This window comes from Delphinus delphis, chromosome 18, assembly GCF_949987515.2.
Source record: "Delphinus delphis chromosome 18, mDelDel1.2, whole genome shotgun sequence".
In the NCBI taxonomy this organism is placed as follows: domain Eukaryota; kingdom Metazoa; phylum Chordata; class Mammalia; order Artiodactyla; family Delphinidae; genus Delphinus; species Delphinus delphis.
The window spans coordinates 14,108,857-14,126,621 of NC_082700.1; the positions used below are offsets into that span (position 1 = coordinate 14,108,857).

At 42.9% G+C, this 17,765-nt stretch overlaps 1 protein-coding gene across 1 annotated transcript in view; it reads right to left on the minus strand.

The window, feature by feature from the left end:
- LHFPL6 (LHFPL tetraspan subfamily member 6) overlaps positions 1 to 17,765 on the minus strand; it is a 225,499-nt gene that overhangs the window by 11,148 nt on the left and 196,586 nt on the right. The gene's annotated exons all lie outside the window — the stretch shown is intronic.

Below are 17,765 nucleotides of genomic sequence, written 5' to 3' on the forward strand. Positions count from 1 at the left end.
GCTTCCCAAGAGTAGATAGTATGGAGGGACGTGCAATGGTAGAACCCTCCGAAGACTGAGCACTGAGTCTGCACAGAGTGCCCCAGGCAGCGGAGGCCACCTTCAGCCTCCTGTTTCCAGAGTGCAGCACAGTGGACAGACCCAGCACTTCTCCTCAAGAACTTCCACTCTTGACTCTCATGAGTGAGGCTGGCTATATCTTCTACCTCTCCTGCCCCTTCGTTCCCAGGTTTAGGGGACTGGATAGTTGGATTTGAACTCTCCTGGGAGTTGAACGGTACCTTTTTCCCCCAAACACATAGTACATCTCAGTGTATAAGGGCCTAGCTTGGAGCACTGGACCCACTGCTACAAATAGACTCTTAAAACGTCTCTCCACCTTCTTTGTCTGCCCTACTTTCTCCCCGGAGGTATCCAGGCATGTAAAGAGTTAGCATATAACGCATATGTGTCCATTGGTAAGAGCTGGCACACTCAAGCTATGGCATTTGTAAGTACTCTCCGTAACCTGCACGTCCAAGGGAGCAGGGATTTACTCTCTGGAAAAGATAAGATATGTTTCTGCAAAGCACTCATAACAGCACTGCGTCTAAGGAGATATGTTACAGTCAATTTTGATAGGGCTGGCCAGATGAGGACGTGACGGGAAATGACTGCTGTGCAAGGACTGTACTCAAATATGAGTTCATGTTACATGGGTCTCAGGTTTCAGGGGGAAAAAACCTTCTAAATTACACATTCATTCTATTCTATTCAATGGCATAAATTTCTCTTCTGGATTCCCACAAAGATTTTGTTAGAGAGCCATAATTTTAATTTGCTCTGTTGTGTCTCTCTTGTCCCTATAGACATGTTTTTGGCTCCACCTTTAGGGTGAGGACCTGAGAAATAAAGAAAAAAAGAGTTCTCCCAGGTACTATTTACCGTCTCCCACGGAAACAGTGCTAGCCATCATCAACTTAGGGATTTACTAGAAAGTGCCTATCTGAGGTCCCACACTTACACAGCTGCTCTAATTCACGAAAAGAACAGCAGCTGGACTTGATATAAGGTTCGGTCGTTCTGACCCCAAACTACACATCAGGGGAGAAAAGACATTATGATTTATTATTATCACTTTTATTTTTATTATGAATACTTTCTGGAATCTTAAGTTCTAATATCGGAGTGTAGATTTGGACAGCAAGCTTTTTAAAAAAACTTTTTGAGCACCTGGAGATTTAAAATACTACTTTATGTTTGTTCTTTTCTGAAAATGGAAAACCATGAAGTAGAAATAAAGTTCAGAACAAACAATACCCGTTATGAGAAAAATAAATTCCATCTCTCTCATGTGTAATTTTATAATCACATTTATCAATCTGTAGATTAAAGTACTGTATCAACGTTAATTTCCTAATTTTGATCATTTTACTACTACATAAAGGAAAGTTATTTTAAGGAATTATTCACTTAAGTATCTAGGCATGGGGTGTCCTGTCTGAGGGAGAGGTAACGGAGCAAGACAGAGGGGGAGAAGGACAAAGCAAATATGATGACGATACTTAACACAAAGGGAATCTAGGTGCAGAGTATATGAGAAGTTTTTGTACTAGTTTTGCAACTTTTCTATAAATCTGAAATCATTTCAAAACCAAAATGAAATAAATATAAAACTTTATATATGTAGACACAAATATATATGTGCACGCACACATATACCTATATATACATATACAGATGGTCCCTGACTTATGATGGTTTGACTTACAATATTTTGACTTTGTGACAGTATGAACACAATACACATTCAGTAGAAACCGTACTTTGAATTTTGAATTTGGTCTTTGCCGGGGGCTAGTGATGTGCAGTCTGATCCCCTTTCTTGATGCTGGGCAGTGAGCACAGCTGCCAACAGGCCAGGCGATCACGAGGGTGAACAACCGATATACTTACAACCACTCTGTTTTTCACTATCAGTACAGTATTCAATACATTGCGAGAGATATTCAACACTTTATTATAAAAAAGTGTTTTATGTTAGATGATGTTCCCCAACTGTAGGCTAATGTAAGGGTTCTGAGCACGTTAAAGTAGGCTAGGCTAAGCTCTGATGGTAGGTAGGTTAGGTGCAGTAAATCCATTTTCAACTCAGGGTATTTTCAACTTACGATGGGTTTATTGGGATGTAATCCCTTCATAGGTTGAGGATCTGCATATAATACCAGTGGGAGGGAAGTTCCCTGGCGGTCCAGTGGTTAGGACTCCGCACTTCACTGCTGTGGGCCCGGGGTTCAATCCCTGGTCGGGGAACTAAGATCCTGCAAGCTATGTTGCATGGCCAAAAATAAATAAATTAATTAATTAATTAAAATAAAACCAGTGGGAGAATTTTATACTTGTAAGTATAGAGAGCAAGAACTCAATACGGTGGTAAAATATGGCATGCAACATGAGAAATCTGCATAATGACAATTTTTGTTGTGTAATTAAAACATGACAGCCAATGAAACAAACAGCCTGTGGATTTAATCCACCTAAATAAGGAGGACATTTTAGCATGGATCATGAAACGCTGTGAAACGGCAACTGGGAGGAATATGTGTGCAGGACACCCAGGAAACTGAGCACGGGGCTCTGTCTTCTCCAGGATGTTCCCTGGGGGAGAACAGAGCAGCACGTGGGCACAGAGGACCGATTTTCCTCTACAAAATTCCTTGGGCCTGGGAAGATGTAGGGGTTATACACTCTTTCCTTCCTACCGAAGGAAAAGGGTTTTCCAATTTATATATAGAAGGTTCACACAAGCTAAGCATGTGCTCCAAAAGAGAAAGACCATAGGGATTTTTTTTTTTTTTTTTTTTTTTTGCGGTACACGGGCCTCTCACTGCTGTGGCTTCTCCCACTGCGGAGCACGGGCTCCGGACGCGCGGGCTCAGCGGCCATGGCTCACGGGCCCAGCCGCTCCGCGGCATGTGGGATCCTCCCGGACCAGGGCACGAACCCACGTCCCCTGCATCGGCAGGCGGACTCTCAACCACTGCGCCACCAGCGAAGCCCCACAGGGATTTTTATGTGCGATCAAAGTTGTCCCCAGGCAGCTCCAGCCGTGGGTGCTTGAGGCAAGACAGGAAGGCGGGAGGAATGAGGACTGCAGTAAAGGGATTAAACCTGAACAGGACAGAGGCATTTTTACATTCAAGCCTCGTCAAGAGCCAGTGCATCAACCTCCATTTCTGTGTCCTTTTGACTTTATTCTTTCTTCACTCCTTCTGCCACCTAGCACATCATCACAGATTTTAGAGTCAAAGGGATACTGGAAAAGGACCATCTAGATCAAGGGTTGGCAACCTTTTTCTCAAAAGGGCCAGAGAGTAAATGTTTTAGGTCAAAAGCAGTCACAGACACAGAGTAAACACACGAGCATAAATGTGTTCCAATAAAACTTTATTTAAAAAACAGGCAGAACAGATTTGTCTCATAGTTTGTGGATTCTCGATCTAGGTCATCTGTATTTCACTGATGAGGACCCTGCGGCCCGGGAGACTAAAGTGACCTTCCCAGATCTTTTGAATGTGTTCTCTTCAGTAGGAGAGTCTTTCTCTTTGTTTCTAATGGAACATTTCCCAGGTCCCAATCTAAAGCGGGGTGCTGATGCTGGGTTATTCTTAACCAAAAATCTAGTCCTATTTGGGTAATAAGTTTCTGCACTACGCAATTACCTGCTTGCACATTTAAAGTTAATTTCACATAGCTAAAGCAATCATTACAAAGTTGTGAGGGGAAAAAAAGCAAAGCAACAACCTCTTTTAACAGCAAACCAGTACATTTAGACGTATGGACTTCATGTCCATTTAAGTAAATCACTAGTGTGAAAACAGCTCTAGATACAAATGAGCAGGGTTAGATGAATGGATGAACAAAACGTGGTCCGTCCACAGTGGACTGTTATTTAGCCTTAAAAAGGGGAGAATGCTACAAGACGGATGAACCTTGAAGACATTATGCTACGTGCAAGAAGCCAGACACAAAAGGACAGATATTGTATGATTCTACTTACATGAGGTACCTAGAAGGGGCAAATTCATAGAGACAGAAAGCAGCAGAGTGGTTACCAGGGGCTGGAGGTAGGAGACAATGGAGAGTTATTATTTAATGGGTACAGATGCTATTTGGGATGATGAAAAAGCTCTGGAAACAGTGCGGATGGTTGCACAACACTGTGAATGTACTTAATGCCATTGAATTGTATACTTTAAAATGATTAAAATGGTAAATGTTATGCTGTATATATTTTATCACAATTTCACAGAAAAGGAGCAGTGTTACGTGGGATAGAGAACAGAGCCGAGATGGGTCCATCAGAGAAACTGGACGCTCTGAGAACTAGAACACCAGGTGACTTTTCTGGGCGTGGCTGCCTGGGAACCGATGCTTTTTCACTTCCACTCACACCTGGGCACCCAGGGGTCTCCCTTGCGTACCACACCAAACTTGCTTATTGCTTTCTTTCATGTCAGATCCATCCAGGGTCCTTCCTTCTAAACTCTACACTAAATCAGGCGCTGCATCGTCTTATCCTGAAACCCCTGTCAGAATCACATAACCACGAAAATGGTGGCAGAGGTGGCTTGCCTACACAGCACTCCCACAAAACAGAGGAACAGCAAGAGAAATAAAAATACCCCGGTGCCTTCAGAAAAGTGATTGAATTTCAGTTGAAGTTCAGAAAAGTAAGGTGAGTGCAGCAGCATCTGAATTCTTATGATCACACCAATCAAATGGACCTCTGTTCCACAGCCCGGTGGATAGTTTTGTTACTATACATTTGCACGATTTACCCATAAAGACGGTTTACGTTTTGTCCAGTCTGGCCAGCTGAGTCTCTGCCGGCGCGCTGGTTTATTAGTTCTTGCCCCTTAGCACCGGATCCACCCTAAAAGTTTCACTAGAGACAATGCCGTTGTTCAGATGATAAGGCACACACATTGGCTCCATACACAGAATGTGTACCACTGGCCTTTGTGCTCATGCTGTGAACTGACACAGAATCCCAACTCCATGTGGAGGTGGCTGAGATAACCAGCGGTGCCTTATTCAGTGCCTGGCGATAAAGATTATCCTTTGGTTTCTTTCTATAGCTGCCATTTATAAAGGCTGAAACTACCTGAAATTCAGCTCCTTTGACTCATGGATGAGTGTGAAAGGACCCAGGCTGTCTCTAATTGCTGCTTCCCAGTGTGGCCTGTGCCTGCCGCCAATCTTCCAACAATCCCACGTGAAGAGGTGCCGGTTTCCAGCCGGATGGCATTTTATCTACCCTCCCGTTTGCACCTGTCACGCTTTCATTGGCCACCGAGCAGCCTCTGAATATAGTCTCTGTATCCAGTGAAATGGAAATGTGTGGCCGCAAGGGCTGCTTTGATCTTGGGTAGCTGCCCTCGGTCCAGAAGGTTCCCTTGATGATCGCTCCTTGCTTGTAAGGTAGCTCTTGGGAACGGACTTAATCCAGTTTGGTCAAGCACAACCTTGAGACTCTGGTAAATGACAACACCCACTGAAGAAGCAAGAGGGATGGTGAGGCGGAGCTACTCTCCAACAACCTCGTTTCCAAGTTATAATGAAAGCGAGTCTCAGACCACATCCTGCTCCACATACCGACACTTGTTAAACAAACACTTATCAAACAGCAGGCACACGTCAGCTCAGCAGCCTGTTCTGAGAGCTAGTTACATCCTAGCTGCCTCTCGTTTTAAGTGATTGGGCTACCATCTTGCATGAAAGACACACTGGAGGCAAATGAAGCAAGGTTCCGGGAAGAATTCTGTTCCTTCTGGCAACAAATAACCCCAAATCCTCTGAACCAAAGACTAGAAACGGAGTCCTTAGGGATGATCAAGCTCTGACTGCCATTCCTGAGGACAGAACGGGCACAGCTGGAGTGCTGTAGTAAAGCTGTTCTCATTGTTCAAAATACGAAAATATGTATCACCGCACTGGCGCACACACAGCCACTGCGCCAAGCTCTCCACACGCCCCACTGGCCCCTCGCTCCTCTGGCCTAGGGAACCCTGGGGAATCCTATGTCCCAGGAGTCAAAGAGCTAGTGCCTGGCCGAGCAGGGCCCCTCGGGAGCTCCAGCGTTTGTTTTGGTTTGGATTATAGTCAGGGCCCATGACACACTGGTTGTTAAATATTTTAAATATCTTTCAGACTTACAATAATGGCTATATGCCTGGATGGCTGTTTAAATCCTTTCCTGTAAGTACAGGGAGTATCTCTAGCTCTTTAAGCCAATCCATAATCTTGAATATCTTTTTTTTTTTTTTTTTTTTTTGCGGCACGCGGGCCTCTCACTGCTGTGGCCTCTCCCGTTGCGGAGCACAGGCTCCGGACGCGCAAGGCTCAGCGGCCATGGCTCACGGGCCCAGCCGCTCCGCGGCATGTAGGATCTTCCCAGACCGGGGCACGAACCCGTGTCCCCTGCATCGGCAGGCAGACTCTCAACCACTGCGCCACCAGGGAAGCCCAATCTTGAATATCTTTAGTTTCACCGATGACAGTCCATTTTTAACATGTATCATGCTAATAAGTAAAACACCAATTCCACCATTAAAATCCAATTCCACCATTAAAACACCAGTTTTAATAATAAAACACCAATTGCACTATTAAAATCCATTTCTGACCATGGCTATACTAATAGTGAGGCTTCTGGTGTTGGTCGAGATATGGGTAATAGTAGCCTTGAGTTTCCACTCTGGATCTGAACCTGAGCTGTGACTTCCTGTAACTCACACACACATCTCAGTCTGTCTATTCGAAGGTATTTTTAAATGAATGACAGGCATCGGAACAGTGGTCTTAAGAACTTCGAAGAATCTGAGATTTTATTCTACTTGTAAGCTAACCAGTTAGGCTGCCCCACTTTCACGGATGCTGGCAAAAGCTAGGAGGCTTCTGGATCGGAGATGGGGGACTGGATTATTACCCTCAGCACAGCAACCAGCACGAGCTTCACATCTGGTGAAGACTCCATCCCACAGGGGCTGATGCAGTAAACTCAGTAAGTTTGTGTCACCGTTAAGGAACCTAAGCTTACGGATCCCCACTTTTTTTATAACAGGCTGCAAGCGAATCCACCCACACTGTGCCCCAGAGGGAGAAGTTATTATAGGAAACAATAAATAACACCTGTCCTCCGCTCCAGCAGGAGGCACTGTCTTCCAAGGCTGCTCACTATACAAACATCTTTGAAGAGACAGTTCAGAACAACGTGCTCCCCAGGCATGGTGGAGGACTGCCCACTAAAGAACCTGGTTAGGATTCTAAGTGGAAGCATCTTCCATTCCTTAGGAAGGTTGAACGCTCATTTTCACAGGTACGATTTCAAATTAGAATTGGTGTATGGGAGTATTTATTTGCAATAATGCCTATTGCAAGTAGAGATGTTTCTCCCTATAACCTCCCTCTGACAAACACTTTGGTAGATAATGAAATCGAGTCAAAGGAACCCAATGGCTTTCCAGCTTCCTGGGGAGATTTGAGGATTGTTGGGAGACTAGGTCTAGAATTCAGGTTTCAAAGCTTTCCAGTGTCAGACTTCCAAATGCTGTTTACCACAGGCTCTGAGTCTTCACGTGCCAGGAATCCACTTGAATAATAAATAAAAACTATGAATACTCTTTCCAGAAAAAAGCACATATGTGCAAGTATATAAACTTTGCACAGTTTTCAGTGGGTCACAAATTCCCTGAAGCCTGTTGATGGATGGACTTTGGGTTTCTTGAACGGTCTGGAGACCTCAAGTTAAAACTCATCCCTAGAACAAGGGTTACTGTAACATTGAACTCAATTACCCATGTCATCAAAACACCCAGTTGCTAACCCAAGCAGCTTACGTACTAAGATATCCCGTAGCAGCTATCCAAAGCATGATCCCAAATCAAGAGGTTGAAAAAAAACCCTGTCCAGAACATACAAAAATCAGTGCCTCAAAGATGCACAGTGCACAGAAACAGAGCTGAACTGTGTTTTTTTAAAGCATGCTTCTAAGATGATGTATGATGACTTGAGAAAGGACACAGATTAGAAGTGAAGGAACAGGAGAGAAAGGGGTAATTAATAACTGCAATGAATAATCGCTGACAGGGTGACATAAAACTGTTGCAAAACAACTACAAAAAAAGCAGAAAGAACTCAAAGTTTTTTCAGTCTTGGTTATTTAGTAAAAGGGCAAATCACTCAACAAATGTCCATGGCTCTTGGGGATGACTTCGTATGACAGCATAGCCGCTAATGATTTTTTTTTAAGTCTCGTTTATCTTTTATATATTCTGGCTAAAGCGACGGAAAAGTATACGATACATCCTCAAACTTTCCCAACATGATTAAAGCAGGAAGTGTGTTGGTGTTTAAGGCAGCAAGGAGGAACTGATATTTATTTGTACGTCTTCATGTGCAAAAGCATCTTCCACTACCCCCTTCAATCCTTATAACAGGCAGGTGAAGCAGGTACTGTTATCTTCTTTTAGAGACTGAAGAACTGAAGTTCTGAGAGCTCAAATAACTTGCCCAGAATCAAACAGCTCTTGGGGAGTGAAACGGAGATTCAAATCCAGTCCATGTTTTTTCCTTTAAGAGGAAAATTCATTTATCTGGAATAACTCATTTGTACAGAATTTTCTGAAAAGATCTGATAAATGCATTTTACTCTACAAATTCTCTATATTAATTAGTTTTTGTCAACATTCTACCAGGTTAAAAATCAGGTGAAATGTCAGATCAGCCCTTTGATTACTTTGTTACATTTTTGGTTTTATTCTAAAACCACTTTTGATGGGTTATTAATCAATAATGCTTCCCAATGACCCTTTCCTCACAGGAGACCTGTTAAGAGTTCTATCTTCTATTTCTATTACAGAACAAAGGCAAAAACCCACAGGAAGGTCACTAACAGAGGAGTTAACACAGTAATGTGAATTCTCAATTCTGGGGCAGAAATATTTCTCCCAAGATTAAGAGCGACGATACAAAGATTTGAAAGAACTCTCCTCTAACGTTCATACAGACACATCTCCCAGGAACATCAGTGAAACGTCTTTCCTCAGTGTTACTATTCGGAACGAATAGATAATTAGATAGGAGGATGGTCTAAGACAAATCTGTGTGAAATCTCTCAACTGTAATCTCCTTGAGGGCAGGGAGCTGGTGGTAGGAGATTTCCCAAAGGGGCTGTATTACATTATCAGAAGGAACTGTCAGCTTGGGATGTTGGGGGTGGGCAGTAGATTCCTCTTTTTAATTAATAGATTTATCCCTAAATCCTTAACTATCAGAACCACTTAATAAATCTACGTATTGATTCAAGATGATGTTCATGTAGCCAATTTGTCTTAATTGCTGCTTCTCATAGTCATTGTTAACATAATCGATTAAACAAAGTTCCTTCCTGAGAGAGGATCTAAAACATCAAAACCCGTTAGATTTAGTGTTAGTGCATTTCTACCCCCAGACTAATATTCAAACGAAACATACTAGGAAATAGTAAAGAGCACATAATACAAAAGAATAACGAGAATGAACCAGTTCAATCTCCTAAACTTCCTTCCGTAAACTGAGTCTAAAATGGCACACCACTCAGGTATATCATTTTTTGTTTTTAGAAAAGGATAACATTGAAAAAAAATGAAGAAGCACCTTTAAAAGACAGACTAACATATTCTTCCCAATAGTTTGGTGGCCATATCTTAATATTTCCTAATATCTCAATATTAAGATATGGCCACCAAACTACTGGGAAGAATCATATTTCTCATCTCCTGCAGGTTTTCTAAGCACATTTCCTTTCTTCCACTAGCGCTGAATTCCACCGCTGCAAATCACTGCAAGCCACTTTAGGTTTTTAAAAGGCACGGATACAACAATGGGCAAGATTCTGCTCTAAAATAACCAGACCAAAAAAGACGTTAGGAAGGAAAGATTTAAAGCAATTTCTTCTTTCATCTACCAGGGCTTTTGGTTTTTTAAACTATGACCCTGAACTTGATTACCTTCTAGGAGATGGTTAGGCCATTAGTCCCTTAGACAGTAATGTCATGATTCTCACCAGGACACCAGTGGCCAAGTAGATACAGAAACATGATGGCAGCTTTTTAGTGGTCAAAAATGAGCCATAGGGTTTCTTCCTTTTTATCTTCTCTCTTCCTTCCTTTTCTCTCTCAGCCTCCCTCTCTCCCTCCTTTTAACCATTGAGCAGACAGCAGATATGTGACGCGCAGGTAGGAATCGTATCTATCTAATTCATAATTTTATTCTAAGTATCTGGCACAATTTTTGGAACCTAGAATGTGCTTAATAAATATTTGTTGAATAAATAAATATGTCTATTAAATACTGCTATGAGCCAAACACTGCGATAGGCACCAAAGTTGCAAAAATCCTGTCCCATAGGGACCTGCAAAGATGTGTTTAGGGAAGCAGATAGAATTGGATCTATGATTATACAGAATGGGGTGCTTTTTCCTAAAGCAGGATCAGAGGCGTTTACTCAGCTATAACTTAAAGTGGAAATGTTCATGCTCTAATGTTATTGTCATGGTCCCAGGAATGGGCGGGCTGAATTTACGCCCCTGAAATGAATTGATTTTTCTCCCTACTTTCTGAAATGAACACAGAAAATCCTTCATCTCCCGAAAATGAGGCCCCAAGGAAAGCTGAGTGACCAGCAAAGCTGATTGTTTTTTCCTTGGAGATGCCCAGACACTTGGCTCCGTCACTTCATCACCAGCCAAGTTGGACTTCCTCTGCCTGGGGCAGTTTCCCAGCATCACCTTCCAGAATGTTCTCATGGGTCCCCCCAGGCCTACCAGTTTAGGTCTTGGTTTAACTCACAGCAGCTGCCCGGCTTCCCTCTGTCACCCTCCTGCACTAGAGCTGAGCGAAGGAATATAGGTTCATGCTGGACCTTCTAAGTGATTTCCAGTGATGAGCACTTAAGTGTCAAAAGTTTGGAACCGTTCCAGATGATAGCCATGGAGGAGGCGGGAAATCATCACTGCTTTAAAGACTTTACCTCTGGCTAAATCTCAATGCATATTCAACACCTTACCTCTAACCAGTCTCCCAAATCGCAGTCTCATCATAGTATCATCAATTACCTTTAAGCAATGACCAGAAACGCATCAAGCGTTAGGGGTCTCTTCCCAAACCGAGCAACAGATGCTGCCTTCTGCTCTCTGGGAGCACCTCGCAGGCCAGCCCGGCTCCCGCACAGCTCAGACGGCTGCAGCCCCTGGGCAAAGCCTTCGCTTGGTCTGCATGAAGCAGCCTCAAATGTCCACGTAAGTCACAGGAGTCTTCTCACTTCTGACCAAAGGGATGCTCGTTTTATTCAATATCACAGCAGCTGAGAGCAGCTTCTCCTGTTACTGGCTGCAAAAATAGAAGCTTCTCTGTGGACATCAGGAAAACTGGGTCACTCAGCTTCAGAAACACCCACTAACGCCAAGCTTGAGAAAGCTCAAAAAAGAAATTTTCTACTTTCGCTCCCATTTTGGCCCACTGACCCCGCCATAGCTTGCCAATCATTTTTTTTTTTCAAGTGCAGTTTGATTTGAAGAGAGAAAACACGAGTCAGGAGTCAAAGAGCTCAAGGAGACGTGTCCAAAGAGATGTGCAATGGTCATTGCTCAGATCAGAGGAGAAGAGATTTCTTCACTGGCATGAAAATCTGGAAGAAACAGACTCTCATCTTCTCTGACACTGAGGTTCTGAGTTTTCCGAGTTTATGGTACTGTTCTTGAGAAGCCAAGAGCATAATTTCAAGGACAGGAAACATGATGGCTTCTCAATCAAATTAAATAGCAAAGTGAAATCAATAATTACTCAAATTTACTTGGCAAATTAGCAAGACAAATTAATTGAAATTCTACTTTTGATCATAAGGATATAGTTAGAAAAGTCTTTGGTGGATGAAAATATCTCTGAGGCATGAATTAAATCAACTGGACAACCTGACGATAAAGCCCTTATGCTTAATGTACAAATCCCAACTTGCTGGCATGGAATATAAAGGAAGAATAGAGATTATCAGCAAATATTCATTAAAAATGGTCCTGTACAAACAATGTGAATAATAACAGCAAACATCTACTGGGCTTTTATTCCGTGAAGATGCTGTGCTACACTATGTATTATTCTTATCACTTATACTGTTTTGTTCTCTTAAAAATTAATAAAGAGAACCATTATGGTTACCACTTGCACAGCACAAACCATTACTGTCCCTTTGTCCACAACCATGGACTTCATGACAGAAGGAGCACAGAGCACCAAAGTCTGACAAAAGATAGAGACTGAGATGCCTTTTCTCCTCTCAGCCTCATCTTCCACTTACAAATGTCACTACTTCTCAGTAAATCTGGTTCTGTAAAACTCTGAACACATCCATGCTGGGCCGCAAGAAGCCAGTCCGTACATGGTATTGCCTGACAGCAGCTATTCATTCAAGATGGGCACGTGACAAATTGGTCCAACTAGACCGAGGAGAGAGACTTTTATTCCATTACGGGGGGAGAAGCTCGCCCTCACCTATTTGACATGAACAAGGATGCTTAGAGACACAAGTGCCAAATGCAGTCCTCTTCCGACCAAGGGGAGAACTAGCCTCAGGATGAAGGACTTTGAAATGGACAACATCTTTGAGCCCCTGGCTCAGTCAAGTCTAAAGTTCACCTACAGGCTCTGGCCTGTAATAAGGGATCTTAAATGTCTTCTTTGTTTAAGCCAGTTGTCATCAGATTTTCGTAACCTAAAGTTAAAGCCTCCTAATTTATATAAAACAAAATGAATGAATGTTTGTTAAACTAAATTCCAGCAAGATACAAAAAATTAATTTTTCTATATAAATTAAGGCTTTTTTAAAAAAGTATGGTCGCTGACCACTTATACCTGAATCACCGGGGATCCTTGTTTGAAACACAAATGACAGAGGCATAATATCCAAGGCATAGAAACTAAAAATCTATCCTCTCAACCAGCCTACCTCTGATTCCAATGCTCAAGGTTGAGAACGACTGTCAAGGCAAGCTATACCATTTCAGTGGGGGAATTTAGACATTCATTACGCAGTGTGCCTTAAATTCTTGTTTCCCTGTTTTGAAAATGTGTGAATTCAAACCTGCCCCTGGCTTCCTCATAAATAAGTGTGATCTAAAGGTAAGCAGAGTAACAGTCTTTGATTTGTGAAAGTGGTTATTTTTGCAAAATTGCTTCAAGGCTCGGGACTTGACAAGATATGAAAATGCTTGAGAAATAATCAATAGCCTGATAAAACTGTTTTTGATGAATGTAAAACAAACTCTCCCCCAAGTGCCTTTCTAAGGAAAGCAGGCATTTAAAAAAGTAGACTCTATTAGGCTCCCACCACATTATGTTACAACCACAAATGTAAGCTTTTTACCTAGTCCCTTCCTTGCCTAAACAGTACTCATATTTTTGGACTCAGTTTAAATGCTCTTTCCCTGGGAGGCCCTTCCTAGCCCCCCAAGGATTCCTACCCCCTCTGGTGCGTAATCAGGCTCCTTCCCGGCTCTTCTCCCTGACCTGCCTGCAACCTACCTCCCTGTCACCCTAAAACACGCCCACGTTCACTCTTTACCTACCGAAATCCTCTACAGCCTTGAGGGCTCAGCTAAAAATAACACCTCCTTAAGAAGCACCCAGGTGAGGTCAGGGCCCCCTGAATGGTGAAATAGCAACTAAATGAAACACCAACCGGGCTGCTTTGGGCTGCAAGTAAGAGAAGGCCTGCCTCAATCTTTACCCTGTAAGGAAATGAATTACTGTGTGTCAGCAAGGCTGGAAATTCTAGGGATGCCGGCCCACAGGCTGGTTTCTCTGCCCGCCCCTGCCCTGCGGCCTGCTCCTTCCTGCTATTCCACCTTGTCAGGGGTGGCTGCCAGAGGGAGGGAGACCACGGCTTCTGATGCCTCTTCCTTAGGCATGTGATTCTATCTTTCTCAGAAGCCTCTGGAAACATCTCCAGTCTCACTCGCCCAAATGAGCTTAAGCTTTCCATGCTAGTGCTAAGAGGTGGGATGCCCAAGCTTAATTAATGGTGCTTTTCACACCTTATGTCGCAACATGACACAAAAAGAAAATGGTAGTATTTACAAGGGATCCTAGGATAACTGGATGGGGCTGCTCGCTGCAAAGTCTTGGACTGTCCTATATCCTGACCGGCTGAAGGAATCGATAAATGAGCACAAATGGAATGAAGACATTTCTGGCACAACAGGGGGACGCTTTGCTTGAGGTCAGGGGTCTCAAACTACAGCTCCACTACCCATTTGTGTAAATAAAGTTTTATTGGGACACAGCCACACCCATTCATATAGGAACTGTCTTACCATGTACTTGGCCATATGGCTTGCCCAGCGGAAAATATTCATGATCTGACTCTGGCTCTTTATAGAAACATTTGCCAAACTTTGGCTTAGACTGACCAACTAGAGTGGAATAATATTGGCAAGACAACCACAGTGCCCATTACAGTGCCTGACCCTTTATAACACACTTTCCATATATATATGTGTGTGTGTGTGTGTGTACACACACACACACACACACACACACACATATATTTATATATTTAAGCATATGTGCCTTTCCTGTTAGTTTTTAAGTTCCATGAGGGGAATAAATAGTGTCTTTTAATTAATTTATTTATTTTTGGCTGTGTTGGGTCTTTGTTTCTGTGCGAGGGCTTTCTCTAGTTGTGGCGAGCGGGGGCCCCTCTTCATCGCGGTGTGCGGGCCTCTCGCTATGGCGGCCTCTCTTGTTGCGGAGCACAGGCTCCAGACGCGCAGGCTCAGTAGTTGTGGCTCACGGGCCCAGCTGCTCCGCAATAGTGTCTTTTTAAATTCGTTCCTGATGCCATGTCCCCAGCACCTTGCACAAGGCCTGGCACATCGAAAGCACCCTATAAATATTCCTTTGCTGAATAATTGAATGAATGCACTCCTTAAATAATCTGCCAAAGTGGGAACAAAAGCAACGATGATTTCTTTTGGGATACGCTCTAAAGCAGCGGTCCCCAACCTTTTTGACACGAGGGGCTGGTTTCCTGAAAAATTTTCCTCGGATGGGGGGCGGGGAATGGTTCAGACGGTAATGTGAGCAACGGGGAGCGATGGAGAGCGGCAGATGAAGCTTCACTCACTGGCCTGCCGCCCACCTCCTGCTGTGCGGTCCGGTTCCTAACAGGCTGGGGACCCCTGCTCTAAAGACAGCAATCACAGCTCAGTAACGGCACGCCAAGAAGTTGACCCACATTCCACTATAAGGAGGCCGTGAACCTTAATCACATTAACACTGCCCAACCCTCGGGAGGAAAGATTCATCCACACGCTGTCTATGGAGAGGCGCACAAACAAGCTCAGGTTCTCAGAAGTGGCAGAGACGGTAAGACGGTACGGCCACGGCTACAGCGCGTACGCCACTAACACCGGGCTACAGAGTCATCCTTCCAGAGAACCTCGCCCTCCCACGCACAGGGCGGCGCCCAACCCAGCCCTAGGCTCTTCAAGTTTGCTCCGTAATCTCTGAGTTCACTCACTCCCTGAAGTTCAGCTCTCATCAGTGTTCCAGGGAACAGTAAAGACAGAAAACACAGGAAGTTCGGTGGGAGACGTGTGGTGACATCTCTATCCCACGGTTTCCCTTTAGGTCTTCTTTAGGAAGAAAAGATCACAGAGTCTGAAAAATTAATAGTAACCTGGAGAAACGGAACTCGATAAAGCCAAAATACTTCTTCAGGGGACCCAGAACTCATCTTATCTGTAGATAATGCCAGTTTTGATTTTTTTTCTCATCATCCAATCTGAGAGAAATTTAAAACTAAAAAGGCCAAAATTAAAACAACGCTGTAATTTTAAGGTTGCTAAAACGGCTTTAGTGAGTTTATAACATAAGAAAATTATCATCACTAGCAAAGAAAGAGGCAAGTGTTTTGTTTTTAACGTTAATTTTGACATTCAAATTTTTAATCCTCAATGCTGAGAAGCTGTAAAATCCTGGGGTGCAGTAGCGAAAACAGGATCTGAGTTTCATTATAACCTGCTAATTAATATAGCAAAACACAACAGCAAGACACCAGCAAGAACAGGATTCTAACCAAGTTGAGGCCTGTGTGAAACAGCAGAGAATCCCTCAAATACCAGAGGAAGAAAAATGCCAAACACTGTATTGCAATATCTCCCCTGGACACAGTTTGCTTTCCAATAAAAAAAAGGATAGGCTAGCGGTTAACGTTGTGCCAGCATTTTCCCCTTCTCTGCATTTACAACAATCACAAACCAATCTAGCCTTAGGACAGCTTCGCCTTCAATGAGGGAAGAATGGGCAGAGGGAAATCTCTTATTTTTTTATCCATGCAAATTGGGTGGTATTTCAGGCACCATCTCCTCTACCCAAAGAGCCAATAGTATTTTGAGGGAAGCAGGTGTTTGTCATCCATTGAGTCAACCAAAAATTGCTTCATTTTCAAATTCACAGACTTTTTATATGATATCACATCTGCCCATTTTTCTCAGTATCCAACAGAATTTTTTTCTTATAAGTTCTTTTATTTATTTATTTTTTGCTGCATCACGCGGCATGCGGGATATTAGTTCCCCGACCAGGGATGAGCCCGCGCCCCCTGCGGTGGGAGCACGGAGTCTTAATCGCTGGACTGCCAGAGAAGTACCTTTTTTTGTGTGTGTGATAAGTTCTAACAAAAATTTTTTAAATGAATTGGGATATAGTAATACTGCCGTTAGACCAGTTCCCTCGAAATTTTTCTACTTAGAGAGAAATATTTAATGTGAAAAGCAGACAGATGTTTAAGTTAGTAACTCACTACGCGCTGATTGTCAAAAACTTAATCTGTCTATCCATATATTAGGGAAAAATATGTTGGCTATCATTTGGCGATAAGTGTTTTATGGGCTCATAATCTTCGGTCTAGTTAACACCAATTCTAGCAAAACATCCTAAGAAAATGATTCAGTCAAGAGAAGACTTACATTCATTAAACTACTCCTTACAATATGTTTACGTAACACCAACCGAGTAGACAAAATACCCAACTAGAAAGAAATAAGCAAGTGGTTAAGTAAATGTAGGTTTCTCAACCAACGGAAATATTAGCTGACCATTACAAATTACAATGGTGCAAACCATGTCGTATTATGCAAAACATTTTTATAGGCTGCCACGTAAGTAGAATACATTCTCCGCACAAGTGAGAGATAGCTCAGATTTTCTGATTAGGACACAGGAAAAATCATGAGCCCTTCATCAAGGTGTGAACTGTGGCCTACTTGATCACAGACCCTGTTTCCTGGGTCTCTATGGTCCCCTGACGAGCTTTCTTCATCCCTCCCCTGTGCTTTGCTGAACTGTAATCCTTGCCTGCCACATGATCCACGGGGTCACTTTAAGACCCAGCTCCACTCCCATCTCTCTCACAAAGCTGTGTATTACCCTGGAGTGAAAGTGCTTTAGATTCCTTAGCACTGACTGTCATCTTCTTGATCATAGTACTTGCTTTATCTTCTCCAATAGACAGTGAATTCCACAGAGAGAGTTACTTTTAGTGCATGAAATGACTCAAATATATGATTTTGAATGAATGAATGAATGAATGAATATTAACTCCTCATAGCAAGGACCATTTCTTTTCTTTGTATCTACAGTACTTCCCACAGTACAGGCCAACAGTAGATTCTACATAGCTCTTT